Here is a 12,534-nt window from a genome sequence, read left to right as displayed (position 1 = left end):
AAATAGAGTTTCCCAATCAAGCACCCAAAGTGACCCGTCCCCTCGTGGGTAAAAGTCCAGCCAAATAGGACTGGCCCAGAGCAAGGCCCGAAAGCTGCCCCGAGTCTGAAGCACCTTCCTGTGGGGACCCACAGAAAAGGGTCAGAGCAGTCAGACAAGTCTGGGAGGAAAAAAGCAAAATCAAAACCAAGATAAAAGCTGCCACTGTCCCCTCCCCACGGGTTCTCCACGTCTGTTCCAGCCAGTCCAGGACCAGGGAGCAAGTGTGGCTTCTTCACGTGTCTCTCGGCTCCACGTGCCTCCTCCAGGCTCCTCCTGCTCCCCAACCTCCTTCCTTCCTTCCTCAGCCTCCTCTCCAGCTTCTCCTCCCCCTGCTCAGCTCCACCCTCCTCTGGGTGGGCCAGGAAACCTGGAACCTCCCCTTTCCCTGGGGCCCCTGTTACGGTTCCTTGTGGTTCTGTGGGTGGCTCTGGGATTTCTTATGCGGGTCTTGCCTGGCGCCCCAGCTGGGCCTCCAGATCCCGCCCCCGCCCCCTGGAACGCGGCATCTGGCCCCCAGCTTGTTCTCTGGGGTCTCACGGTCCACAGGCCACACGGGCGTGCCCACCCCTGGGTGGTCTCGGTGTGTCAAGGGGGAGAGGGGAAGCTTCCGGGACTGGGCCAGCACTGGGGAACTCCAACAGTGGCTCTTCTGCCCAGGAGCTCTGGTCCTGGGTCCGGGGATGGAGACCTGGATCCTGGGTTTGGAGGTGGCATCCGGTGGCTGCAAAGTGGGGACCACTGGACTTGGGGCTCATGGGGCAGCTATGAGGAAGGTCCATGTCTCATCAGAGCTCAGACCGCTGACCACGTACTGAGAACGGGCAAGGTGGCAGGGCCTGACGTCCGGCTGTGGGCTCTCAGGCCGCCCCCACGCTGTCCCAATCCCCGGGCTCCCAGCCCTGTCCGCAGCCCTGTGACACAACGTGGCAATTTCTGGGGTGCAGGCTGGAGAGCACGGGAGGAAACCAGCACTTGGAGAGGCTGTCGTGAGGTTTGGAGACAATTTTCTGCTGCACCGGCAAGTCAGGGGAAAATAAAAGGAGGAGGTGGGCAGAAGGACTCCCCACCAGGCAGGAAGAGCCCCTGGAAGGCCGGGAGCCTGGACCCGTGGGTCAGCGCCTTGCAGCTTGCTGAGGATGCTCCCCGGGAGCATCCCGGGCAGCCTGGGAAAGCCAGACTTGCCTCTGCAGACTGCGGCTCGGAGGCTCGTCGGAGGTGGCCCAGGGGCTGCTCCTTCCACCAGCGAGAAGCGCGTCCCTCAGCCCCCCGGAGCCTCCCGGAGCAGCCACGGGCAGGAGCTGCCTTGGCCCAGTCGTTTGCTCACGCAGCGGGCGGCTGTCGGGCCAGCACGGCCCTTCTCGCCCCGATCCTCCTCCCCTGTGTGGCTTGGTGTGGCCTTTATTTATGACACGTCGCACGCAGACACAGCAGGCCGCCGGGCCCGCGCCACCCTGTCATCTACCAACTCCCCACTCGTAATTAGTTTAGGCTGCTCCTGGTTTGCATTTTTTTCTTCCATAATGATAGAGTCGACGCAAGTGTTAACTAGAAACAGAGATTCCCCTCGACCTCCATCCCGCCCTCCGACTGCCCCGCCCGCGCCCGGCCCGCACTCTGCTGGGACGGCGTCCTCGGGCAGGCAGGTTGATCTGGGAGGCGCAGCCTCTCTGGGGGGCCTTGGCCTCTGGCTCCTCCCTCCTCCCTGCAGAGGTCTGGACAGCTGCAGGCCGGCTCCGGGGGCACAAGGCTGAGTCAGCCCCGTCCCCAACTTCAGAGCCTGCCTCTTGCGCACGCTGGAAGAGCCTTCCGCTCCCAGCAAGGACGTGCTGACCAGGCCGCAAATGGACGCATGGCTGGGACACTCATCACACCTCCTCAGCACGTCTGCACGCATGTTCCAGAGGCTCCGCTCCCAGACACAGCCACATGAGAAGGCCTCTGGCTTATACCCCAACACGTCATGTTGCGCTGCGGTGTTAGTCAGGGTGGTAAATGGTTGCCATAGGGGGCAAGGTGAGGGCAGTTTCCCATAGTGGAATCTTGTCTTTAATTATTCCTGCTCCTCCTCCTGTCACTAGGAGGTACAACCGGTCAGTGCCTGGCTCCTCGGTGTCCTCCTTGAGGGGCCAACTTCACACACCGCCTCAGCCCCGCAGGCAGCCCCGCCTAGTTGGGGGGCTGTGAAGCTCCACGGAGGCCGGGCGTGGACACAGCAGGCCGTGCCTCGTCCTGGCCCCTCACGCCTGTGGCTGTGGCATTGTGAACACGCCTCTGACTCCTGTCTTGCCGCTGCCCACAGCTCAGTGGTTTAAAGCAAACCAGAATGCATATTCTCCTGATGCTGCCGACTGGTTTTCTGCTGGTGTTGTGGGGCTCATGTGAGGGAGGCCCTGCAAGCCGCCGGGCGGGGAGGCCGGGCAGGGCGGGGTGCAGGCGTCTGTCTCTGTGGCCTCCTCGGGGGTCCTTGGGCTTCCTACTGCTTGGGGCCGGGCTCCAGGGAGAAGGCTGGAGTCAGGGCCTGTGGGGCCGTGGGCTGCCCTGAGGAGCTTGCTCAGAATAGGTCGGGCATCAGCCTAGAGCCAGGAGGGCCTGGGGGCCTGGGGGCACCTCCAGCAGGGGAGGGACTTTCCCGGCACATGTCAGGCCGCTGACCCTGCACCTCAGAGCCTCCCACGGGCCAGCGTGGACGGTCCGGGCCACATCTGCAGACAGACCACCAGCAGCCCTGGGGGCCGTGGCTGATGGCAGGGGGCCGGAGACCCTTGAGATCCCCCTTCAGCTTTGCCCCCCCACTTCTTGGCTGTCCTCCTGCGCCCCCTGCTCCCCCTTCTAGGGTGCTGTGCTGGCTTAGGTGACCCGAGCGCCGGTCTCAGGCCCACGGTCCTCACTGTTCTGGACTCAGTTACGGAGGTCACAGAAAATTCCTCCTGAAGTGGCTTTTATCTCCTGGGTCTTTGGGGGTGGAGAGTCCTTCCACACAGCCCAGGAGGGGATGTGAGCTGGGAGGGAGGGAGGGGATGGGTGGGAGAGCGTGTGGCTGGCTGGGTGGATGAGTGAAGGGATGAGGGACCCCACTTTCACCCCCACGGGGCTGGTGGCCGGCTCTGGCAGTAAACTTCAGAAGCTGCCCTGATTGGGAGGGATCTGGGCTGTTCTTAGAGATGGGGCGGCAGGTGGCCAAGGCGAGTCCAAAGTGCGGCATCGCGAGTGTGAGTCAGAGCCCGGGAGATGTGTGTTCAGCGGCAATCAGGCGTGACCGTTAGCACAGCGCTGGGGCGCCCTTACCTGGAGGAAGGCGGGAGAGGAAGTGGGGTGTGTAGCTATGCAGGACTTCCTGCTGGAAAGCTGGGATTTTTGACCCCAAAGTCACAGCTCCTCTATTCAGTGTCACGGGGCCCTCGGGAGGGAGCGTGGGGATGGAGGCAGGTGGGCGGGCCAGCTGCTCCAGAAGGCCCCTAGAAGGCCCTGGGTGTGTGGGAGGCAGGGGTCTGAACCGAGGGGCATGAAAGTGCAGCGTGGACCACGGGTGCCCTGGGGTGGAGGCGCCTCAGCCCTGGGAGAGCCCTGCAGACGAGAGCCTCTGGTCCAGACTCCCGAGAGTCAGCGTCCCCTGAAGGCCATGTGGCCAGCTCCGGGAGCAGGGCGCTCACCAGGCCATCTCCTTACCAGGAGCCAGTGTGAGAGGACCTCCGGGCTGTGAGGGCCGGAGTGCATGGGGTCGGGAGTGCATGGGTGTCTGGAGGGTCCCCGAGCTGGGAGTTCTGTCACCGAGGGACCAACCCCAGCGCTCCTGGGCCTGGCTGGGTGGACATCATTAGCCCAGATGCAGATCACATGACTGATGGACCCCGCTTGTGGGTCTGGTCCGAGATCCTCAAAGATGAGACGGTCCAAGTGAGGATAAGGGTTCAAGCTGATGTCTGACCCCCCCGGAGCATTTCAGGACTCACCCCTGGAGCAGGGTCCCAAGCAAGGGCGCTGAGCTCCCTATGGTGCAGGACGTGGGCTGCAGTTTGAGGGCCTGGCCAGTCCTCAGCACCCTAGGGTTCCCATTGCATTCCAGGGGGGCCTTTTGCCTTCAGGGCTCTGGCGGCCGGCCCTCAGGCTCCTTACCCCCCTCCTGCCCCCACAGGGCTCCTTCCCACTTCGACACACCCATTTGCTTCGCTTGTGCAAGTGGAGCAGCGATTCGGCCCAGAAGAGGGCCGTTTGCGCTTCGGAAATAAAAACATAAAGACAAAGGGTTTAGAAGAAATATTTGCTGCGTGTTCTCAGAACACCCCTGAGCGTGCTGGGGCGTGGCGGGTGGGAGTGCCAGAAACCAAAGTCTTGTTTTCTGTTGGGGAGACGTCTTGAATGCAGCCATTTTAGGTGCATCCAGAGCACAGAAGGAGATGTGTGTCTCTCTTGCCTTTTTCCTCTTGTGGCTTGGTCCACGTTGGGGGGCATTCCTGAGCTCGGGGGTCCCTATAGCTCAGGGGTCCCTGGAGTCAGCCTCCCAGGGCCAATACCTGGGGAATCTGTTATGTCATGGCCTCTCCCCCATCATGAAGCCTGCACTTCCCTGAGCCTAGCAGGACTCCCCTGAGGCTCCTTGTGGCAGGGCCTGGTGTCGACAGCAGGGAGGCCTCTCGAGGGCCCGCTCACTGGCCTGCCAGCTCCAGGGATGGGTGAGGACGAGGCAGACCATTCCCATGCTCCTGGGGCCGCCCTGGGAGAAGCCTGACCTGAGCCTGCACCCTCCTGTCTCCCGCAGAGCACTGAGCCCAGACAGAGGGAGCCTCATGGCCAGGACCGGGGTCCCTGCGATGCCTGCACCCCGGGGCCTAGATGTGGGCATGCCTGGTCGGGCCTCGAGGCCCACCTGGATTCCCGGTGTGCGCTCCACACCCTGCCACTCACCTGGCTCCTGGCCCCACCTCATTCCTGGGAACCCAGGGCCGCAGGTGTGGGGAGAGCTGAGGTGGATGCCGGGAGGGCTGTTGACTCAGTGCTTCCGGATGGAGAGGCAGGGTGTGGAGGGCCAGCCGGTGCTGCGGGGGAGGGGGGCAGCTGCACACCTCCTGAGTAAGCGCCTGGAGGCCCGGTGGGGAGTGAGCCAGCCCCTGAGGATGGAGGTTGGGCTCCATCTGGGGAGCCCCTGCCAGCTCAGCAGCCCTCCTCACCACCCTCTTGCCTGTCCTGAGGCCCGGCCGGCCCCTTCCTGCCACATCCGGAGGACACCCCCATGTCCGGTGTCACCATTCGTGAGCTTACCCCCTGGGGCAGCAGCCAGCTCCCTCAAGTCAGGGTTTTATTCATTTCCCCCATCCCTGCTTCCCAAGTGCCAGCTCCCGGCAGGTCTTTCCTGGGGACTGGGGACCCAGAGAGCAGAGCCCCAGCGAGCACCCCAGTCTGCGGCCCAGCCCAAGGTCTCCCATCCTCGTGCCTGTAGGGCAGCCCCAGAGGTCCCCTGAGACACAATGGCCTGGTCCCCCCTCGGTCATCCATGGCCTCGTCACCTTCGGTCTGGGCTTGCACGCGGTCAGGGTGCCAGGGCCCTCTGCTGGCCTGGCCCCTGCTCTGCCCTCCCCCCCACCATCTGTCAGCCTCCAAAATGGCTCCTGCCACGGCCCTTTGCTGCCTGACCCCACAGCTGTCACCCCATGAGCTGAAACCCCATCCCCACCTCCCCCTCCACTGCCCTCAGCGTAGCTGAGTCTATACCCCACCTGCTTCTATCAGTCTCCTCTGCTCAAGGAACTCCCTGGAGCTGGACGACCACGCTGGTCCGGCCTGTCTCCACCGGCAGCGGCTAGCACTGGGAGCAGCTCGACGCCTTTGCTGATCAATGGCCGTGACTGGGCTTGGCCTTCAGGGCCCCTCTCGCCAGCTTCGGGGGCGGGTCTTGATTCTCTGTTTCCCCAGAAGGGACACAGCATTGGGGAGCTGCCCCGAGGCCCAGGGCCCTGGAAACTAGTTCTCAGCGTCAGGCTGGAGAAGCCATGGCTGCCCCTCCAGGGCGTAGGAAGTGCCTGCACGTTGGGTGGATGCTGTAAGGGACACTCACTCCTTGATGCTGGTGCGGGAGCGACGAGCACTTGGGGTAACCCCCCAGGGTAGACGGCACGCAGGGTGCGAGAGGGCCCCGGCCCGGCCAGCAGCACACGTGGGCTCGCCCCAGGTTATCTGCGGGAAGGCAGTTTCCAGTCTAAGAAAGCATCGGCCTTCTTAGTCCTCGACCTCAGCTGCAAGTAGGAGAGCTGCCCTGGTCTGCGCCTGTGTGCTGAGGGAGCCCCGCAGTCCGCAGAGGCACCGTCCCCCAGACTCTGCTGGGGAAGGCATCAGGGAGGGAAGAGACAGACTCCTTGCTTCTGGGAGAACGGTCTGAATCGCTGCGGTGCTGGGGGCCTGTCACCCCCTCACGAGCAGACCCGGGGTCCTGGCCGCCTTGTCCTGAGCCCACTCTCAGGGACTTGCACTTCCCCCGGGAAGCAGCTCTGCAAGGGACAGACCCCGATCTGAGCTGACCAAGAGCAGAAGGGCACAGGCTGGCCGGCGGCCACAGTCAGGAGGCGCTCGGCGAGGACTCTTGGGCCCAGGAGTCCCCCTGGCCTGCTGTTGGCCCTTTCTTGCTGGCCTCCTGCACACTGGGCTCCCATTGGCAAGGGGATGACTAGCGGCTTCCAGACGAGGCCTCCTGGGCTCCAGGAGAGCAGAAGGAGCTCGCTGGCTCTTCTCAGGCCTACTCTGTTGCCTCTCGCGGCCTCTGATCGGGCAGGAGCCTGTGGCTGCACCAGTCACGCGGCCAGAGGTGTGCACTGAGGATTGGCTTGCCTCCCAGGCAGGTGCTCCAAGGCACACACAGCTCACTCCACCTAGACCAGGGGGCTGGGGTGGGCAGGGAGTGCTCTGGGGACGCCACAGTAGAGGGTCCGGCCAGGCTGCTGCCCAAGCACGCTCTCTGCCACTGACCAGCTACGTTTTCACAGACAGGACATGCTGGAGGGACTGGCGGGCTTCTGTGACTTTCAAGGAGCCCTGTGAATAGGCTGCACTTTCTTTTGAGATGGACGGAGTCCCTGAAGTAGAAGTTCCTGACTGGCCAAGCCTCAGCAGCACGGTGGCGGGGGGCAGGAGGGGGGGTTGGGAGTCAGTGGATTTGGGGCAGGACCCACTGGTGGGATTCATTTCACTCACTGGATCTTTTCAGAGAGGGTCCCAGGGGATTAGAAAGTTGAGTGGACTTGGGCTCCCTCTCGCACCCCTGTTTTCAGCAGGACCAGCCCGAGCACGGGCACGAAGCAGGCCGGCTTGTCCCCGCTGCTGCAGCCTCGGCTCTGGGGTCTTACTGCTCCTGCAGGGACTTGAACTTAAGAGATGGTCCCTAAACAGCAATTGCTTTTCCACTTCCCACCCTGGCTTTGTCACTTCCTTCCCGACATTCTCAGCTTCCACCTGTTGAATCCTAACCGCTGCGGCCGACTCATCTCCAGCTCACCCCTCTGAGGCCATCCCAGCCCGAGGCCATCTCCTCCTGGGCCCCACCCGGTGGATTCTGCCTTGGGTGGGGTGTCTCTGTGGCCCTCACTTCCCTCTCAAAGCAATAAACCCCGCGGGCCTGGACCAGGTAATTTCCAGTCACTTGGTGAACAGAAGCAGAGGAAAAAACCTGGGGTGCATGAGGCAGGCCCCCTCCCTCCTCAGAGCTAGTGCTCTGCTTCCTGAATTAGCTCTGTTGCAAATGAGAGCAGCGGAGCACAGACGATAAAACCAGCAGGATAAAGTTGAGGAGGACAGGTGAGATTCCTTTGTACAGAAATCATTAAAAAAAGATGTGCAGTTTGGTCTATAAAACATTAGAAGTATATGTTTGAAGGGAGATACCTTAAAGTGGAAGACAGGATAAAAAGGTGGGTAACACTCATACCCCACAAGTTTGCTGTTGGTAAGTATTTACTACTTGACACGAGAAAGCCAATGTCCTCATGGAAAAACAGGCAAAGATCTTCAATGGATGATGGTATGTGGGCTACCCACACTGCGGAGTACTATACAGCCATAGCAAAGGATGAAATGAAGCCATTTTCAACAAAATGGAGGGAATCTGAGAGAATTATGTGCAGCAAAGTATGTCAGAACCATAAAAACAAGCGGTGGACATTTACGCAGTAGACAATTGGACACTGTACAACATTTTAAAAAAACAGTGGACTTCAGCAAATATCCTGAGGCTTCTGAGGTTAAGTGGGAAGGGGTGGGATAAGGTGGTGGGGTAAATAGTTCCTAAAAATACTAGCACAGAAAAAGAACAGCATGGAGAGTCTCAGCCCTCGTCGTGTCTGCTCGCTCACACATCACTCATCCACCAACCGTGTCCCGGGCCCTGTGAGGGATACATGCAGATGTCTCTGCCCGCAAAGCGCCCTCCTTGTGACAGGAGACATGCAGAAAACAGCCAAGGAAATTATACAATGCCCGTGATTTCAGAAGAAAAGGAAGATAGACAAAGGATGTAAATAAGCAGCGTCTAGAAGAGGGAATACAGGTGGTAGGGAGGTGGGGGTTTGGGGAGAATTTCCCCCCCCCCCGTGCGGAGGGGAGGCCCATCGACCTCAGCCCCTGGGGCTGGATGCCCAGGATGCCACAGGCGGCCCTGGGCAGGTGAGTCGGTGGGGACTGTGCCTTTGTGCACGGTGGGGCAGTGGGTTTGGAGCTGGGGCAGAGATAGTGGCTGACTGGGGACTGCGGTTCTAGGGCAGCCGACATTCTCTCAGGCTTCCCCTTCCAAGTCACTCCCGGGACCTGTGTCATCCAAAGGGGAGGGTGTGAAAAAAGAGTCGCTTTGCAGTGGAACGAACCTGTAAGGCGGTTTCTTAGGGTGTTAACCCCCCGTCTTCAGGACTGCCAGCTGTCTGGTTAGAGCACAACTTACAGATTCCATTCCCGTCTCTGCTTTATCGGCATTTGGTGGTGATGGGTGGCCAAACTCCGGTTACATTGATGACAGAGATGACCTCAAGCAGGTGATTGATCAAGGTCGGGTCAAGGGTGATGAGTCCGGTGGATCAAGTGGACTGTTGGGATGACTTGTTGAGAATGGACTTTACCTTTGTGTCCCCCCCACGGAGGGGTGTTCTGCAAGCACCCACCTGATTGGGGGTTTTGACACAGGCTCCCCCCCAGAGTTAGCCTTTTGCCAGCCCAGCCTCTGGGTCCTTCTGGGACCCTGGGAGGCCGCAGGGTGGGGTGGTTGCGCCTTGGCACCCCTGGGGCCTTCTCTTTTGAGTCTCAACCTTCTTTACATTTCCTGACAAGGCAGGGCCTGCCTGCCCGTCTGGGCTGGGTGCTGGGCTCCCTGTGCAGATGTGAGCAGACCAGTCCCCAGAGAGGGGACCGGAGACCAGCAGGTGCATGAGAAAGGCCCACAGTCGCCGTGGCTGAGAGAGGCAGCGAGACACCATCCCACACCCGCGAGGACAGCTCAGGTTGAAGAGCCCCCACAGCAGGTACTGGGAGGCGGGGAGGTCAGGCTAACACCTGCGGGGGTGACCTGGGGCAGCCGCTGCCTCAGGAGACCGTATTCACATGAAACACTAAAAATGCAAACACGTGACCCGGCCGCCCCACTCCTGTGCCCTGCGCAAAGAACAGGAAACTGTCAATGGACAAATGCGGCCTCTATCCAGCAGCTCCACGCACCACAGCCTGGCCCCCACGGCGGGCGATGCCCAAGGTGGTGTGGCCTGCCCACACCATGGGCCACTGTTGGGGCGCAGGAAGGGATGAGACACCCCATGACAGTAAAGGGGTCTTTAAGGCAATGATGTGCCACCAAGCAAGTCAGAGGATAAAAGCAAAGACTGGGCGTTTATTAGAAGATTTATTTTATTTATTATTACATACAAGAACTGGGGTGCAGGCCAGAGGTGTGAGAGAACTCACCAGAGACAAAGTGGGGAGCAGAACAGGCAGATCCACTGAGATTCACGGCTGAGGAGAGCAGTGGGGAGAAAGGAGAGGTCTGCTGTGCCCTGAGGGTCAGCTCCCTGGCTAGGGACCAAACTCAGGCCTCAGTGGTTGCCGGTAGCCTGGCAATGCTGGGACTTAACCCCTGGGCCATCGGGGAGGCCCAAAGACTGGACGTTTACACAGCAGACTGGATGGTGTTAACCCTGTCTGAAAGCAGAGGGTCTCAGTAGACACGGTCTGGGAGGGCAGGCCAGGGTACAGGGTGGAGGTGGGAGGGGCGGTCAGCAGCGTGGAGGCCAGTCCAGGCTGTGGTTTTAGAGCCGGTCTGTGAACGCTGAGGAATCCCAGGGCCCGGGGACTGCATTTCTGTCCCGCAGGGAAAGCTGTCAATAATTTACATTGCTCAGCCCTGGTTATCGGATAACGCTGGATGTTCTGCTCTAAGGTCGGGGAGTAGCAAAGTCACTTTTTGCTTTTTCCAAGAAAAGCTAACAGGGCTCCTCTAGGTGGGTGGTAGCAGCTCTCTGGCCCCCAGGGGCTGTGCTGAGGGTTAGGTGGGAGGGTGGGGGGAACTGGGCGCATGATTCTCCCTCATCCAGGGAAGGATTGTAGGTGGAGGTGCTAGGTGAGTGAGGGTGGGACCCCAAGAACAGTGAGAAGCCCCTTCACCCCTCCACCCCTTCCCAGAGGCAGTTCTGGAAGGGACGGGGCTTCCCTCCGAGAGGACCTGGGAGGCCCAGAGCTCTCCTGCCTGCCTGGAGCTGCTGAGTAGCTCTCCTTGGAGAGTAGTAAGCAGGGTGCCCCCGAGGTTGGTTCCCCACTGCACCGTGCTGCCGGACCCCGCTTCTGGGGAAGAGCAGAAGATCCGCGGCTGCCTTGCATCTCAAGGGCTCCCCGAAAACCACCTCTTCTGGCCGTGGAGGAGGGGCCGGGCACTTGGTAGTGACTTGCAGACGGGGCTCCTGTGTCCCTGGAGACGCCCTTGGCGAGCCCTCCACCCCACCATGCTTGTGCCTGTGTGAGCCCCAGGGGGCCGCTGGGGTCTGCAGCTGCTGAGGGAAGTGCGGGGACGCAGGCCCAAAGGGGGGACACAGCAGGCGTGGCTCTGGTGGGCCCTGTGGATGCTGTTTAAAAAAGCCAAAAGAATCAGGTGACATGGCTGTTCACCGCTCATCAACACCTTTGTCATCTAATAACACATCAATATGAAAACATTCTTGGCATCTTTTACATCCTTTCCCCATACTAAGCTTTACCAACCCTCGCCATGGTGCACACACTTACCCGCCCAGCTCACTGCTAACCAGGTGCATCTCACATGGGGCATCCCGGGCGCCAGCGTGACTGCATGGGACACGCGGCCTCAGCATGCACGGGAAGTGTGTGTGCACACATGTGTGTGCGTGCTTACACGTGTGCACATGTGTGTGCACATGGGGGGAGCTCATCCTGCAAGAGCTTCGTTTTGCTTCACTCTCCCGAGGAGCCACGCCGAGGCACGACCCGGCCGGGGTTCAGGTGTGCCGACGCATGACCAGATGCTTGTAGGCGCCAGCTCCCCGCCCTGCGGCTGACCACCGTGGGTCCTGAGGTCAGCTTAGCAGGCTTTGAATTTGACAGCACTTAGAAGCTGCCCTGGCCGGCTACAGGGACAGCCAGGGATGCTCACCCCGGCCGGCCACGGGGACAGCCAGGTGGTGGCAGCGAAGGTTCTGGGGAAGGGGCCTGGGTGACTGTTGGACGCGCACGCAGGACAGCAGCTCTAGAGCAAGGCTGGGAAGTGGGTGGAGGCTGAGGCCAGGTGGACAAGGCCAGCCCTGGTCAGCCCTCTGTGGAGGGATGAGGGAGCGCAGGCACGGCCACCCCTGTGGCTGCTGTCACAGGGCTCCCCCAATGTGGCAGCAGAGACCCCCGTGTGACGTGGCATCCCTGCTGAGCCTGCACATGGTCCCGAGATCCTCTGGGGCCTCCCCCCTAGCCCTGGGGCTGTTCCAGCCCTTGTCCAGGCCCACGCCCCTGCTGCCAGCCACCCCCCACGCCCCTGAAGCCCCAGTGTCACGCTGTCCGTGTCTCTCTGAGGTTCAGACCCTCACATTCCACGGCTTGCCAGGAGACCCTAGACCCACTGACCCTCTTCCTAGACAGCTCTGTGGGGAGCGGCTCTGGCTGTGAGGCTGGTGGCCCCGTTAGCTGCATATCCTTGGAAACCCAGACCCCGCGACTCAGACTTTGCACCTGTAAGTGGGGAAATGCAGCCTCGCTGGGTGGGGTGACGTGGGGCCTGGGCGTGTGGGCGCCCCCAAGTGTGACCGGGCCTACACCCGGCCCCCCCCACCCAGCACCTGCCTGCCCCTCCTCTCGATGACCCCGCCCCCGCCCGCCTGCCCTCTCGCTGGCTGCCGAAACAGTCCTCCAACAAGTTTCTTAGCCTCCAGACACTTCCGGCTGAGAGGCAGACGTGCAATTATGCAATTATCTCAGGTGAGAGTGACAGCGCTACAGTCTCTGTGCAGGTGGGAAGTGCTAAGATCGTGACCTGGA

Source organism: Talpa occidentalis, unplaced genomic scaffold (genome assembly GCF_014898055.3).
Source record: "Talpa occidentalis isolate TD23 unplaced genomic scaffold, MPIMG_talOcc4v2.1 talOcc4.2, whole genome shotgun sequence".
NCBI lineage: Eukaryota > Metazoa > Chordata > Mammalia > Eulipotyphla > Talpidae > Talpa > Talpa occidentalis.
Note: the sequence above shows the minus strand (reverse complement) of the source record.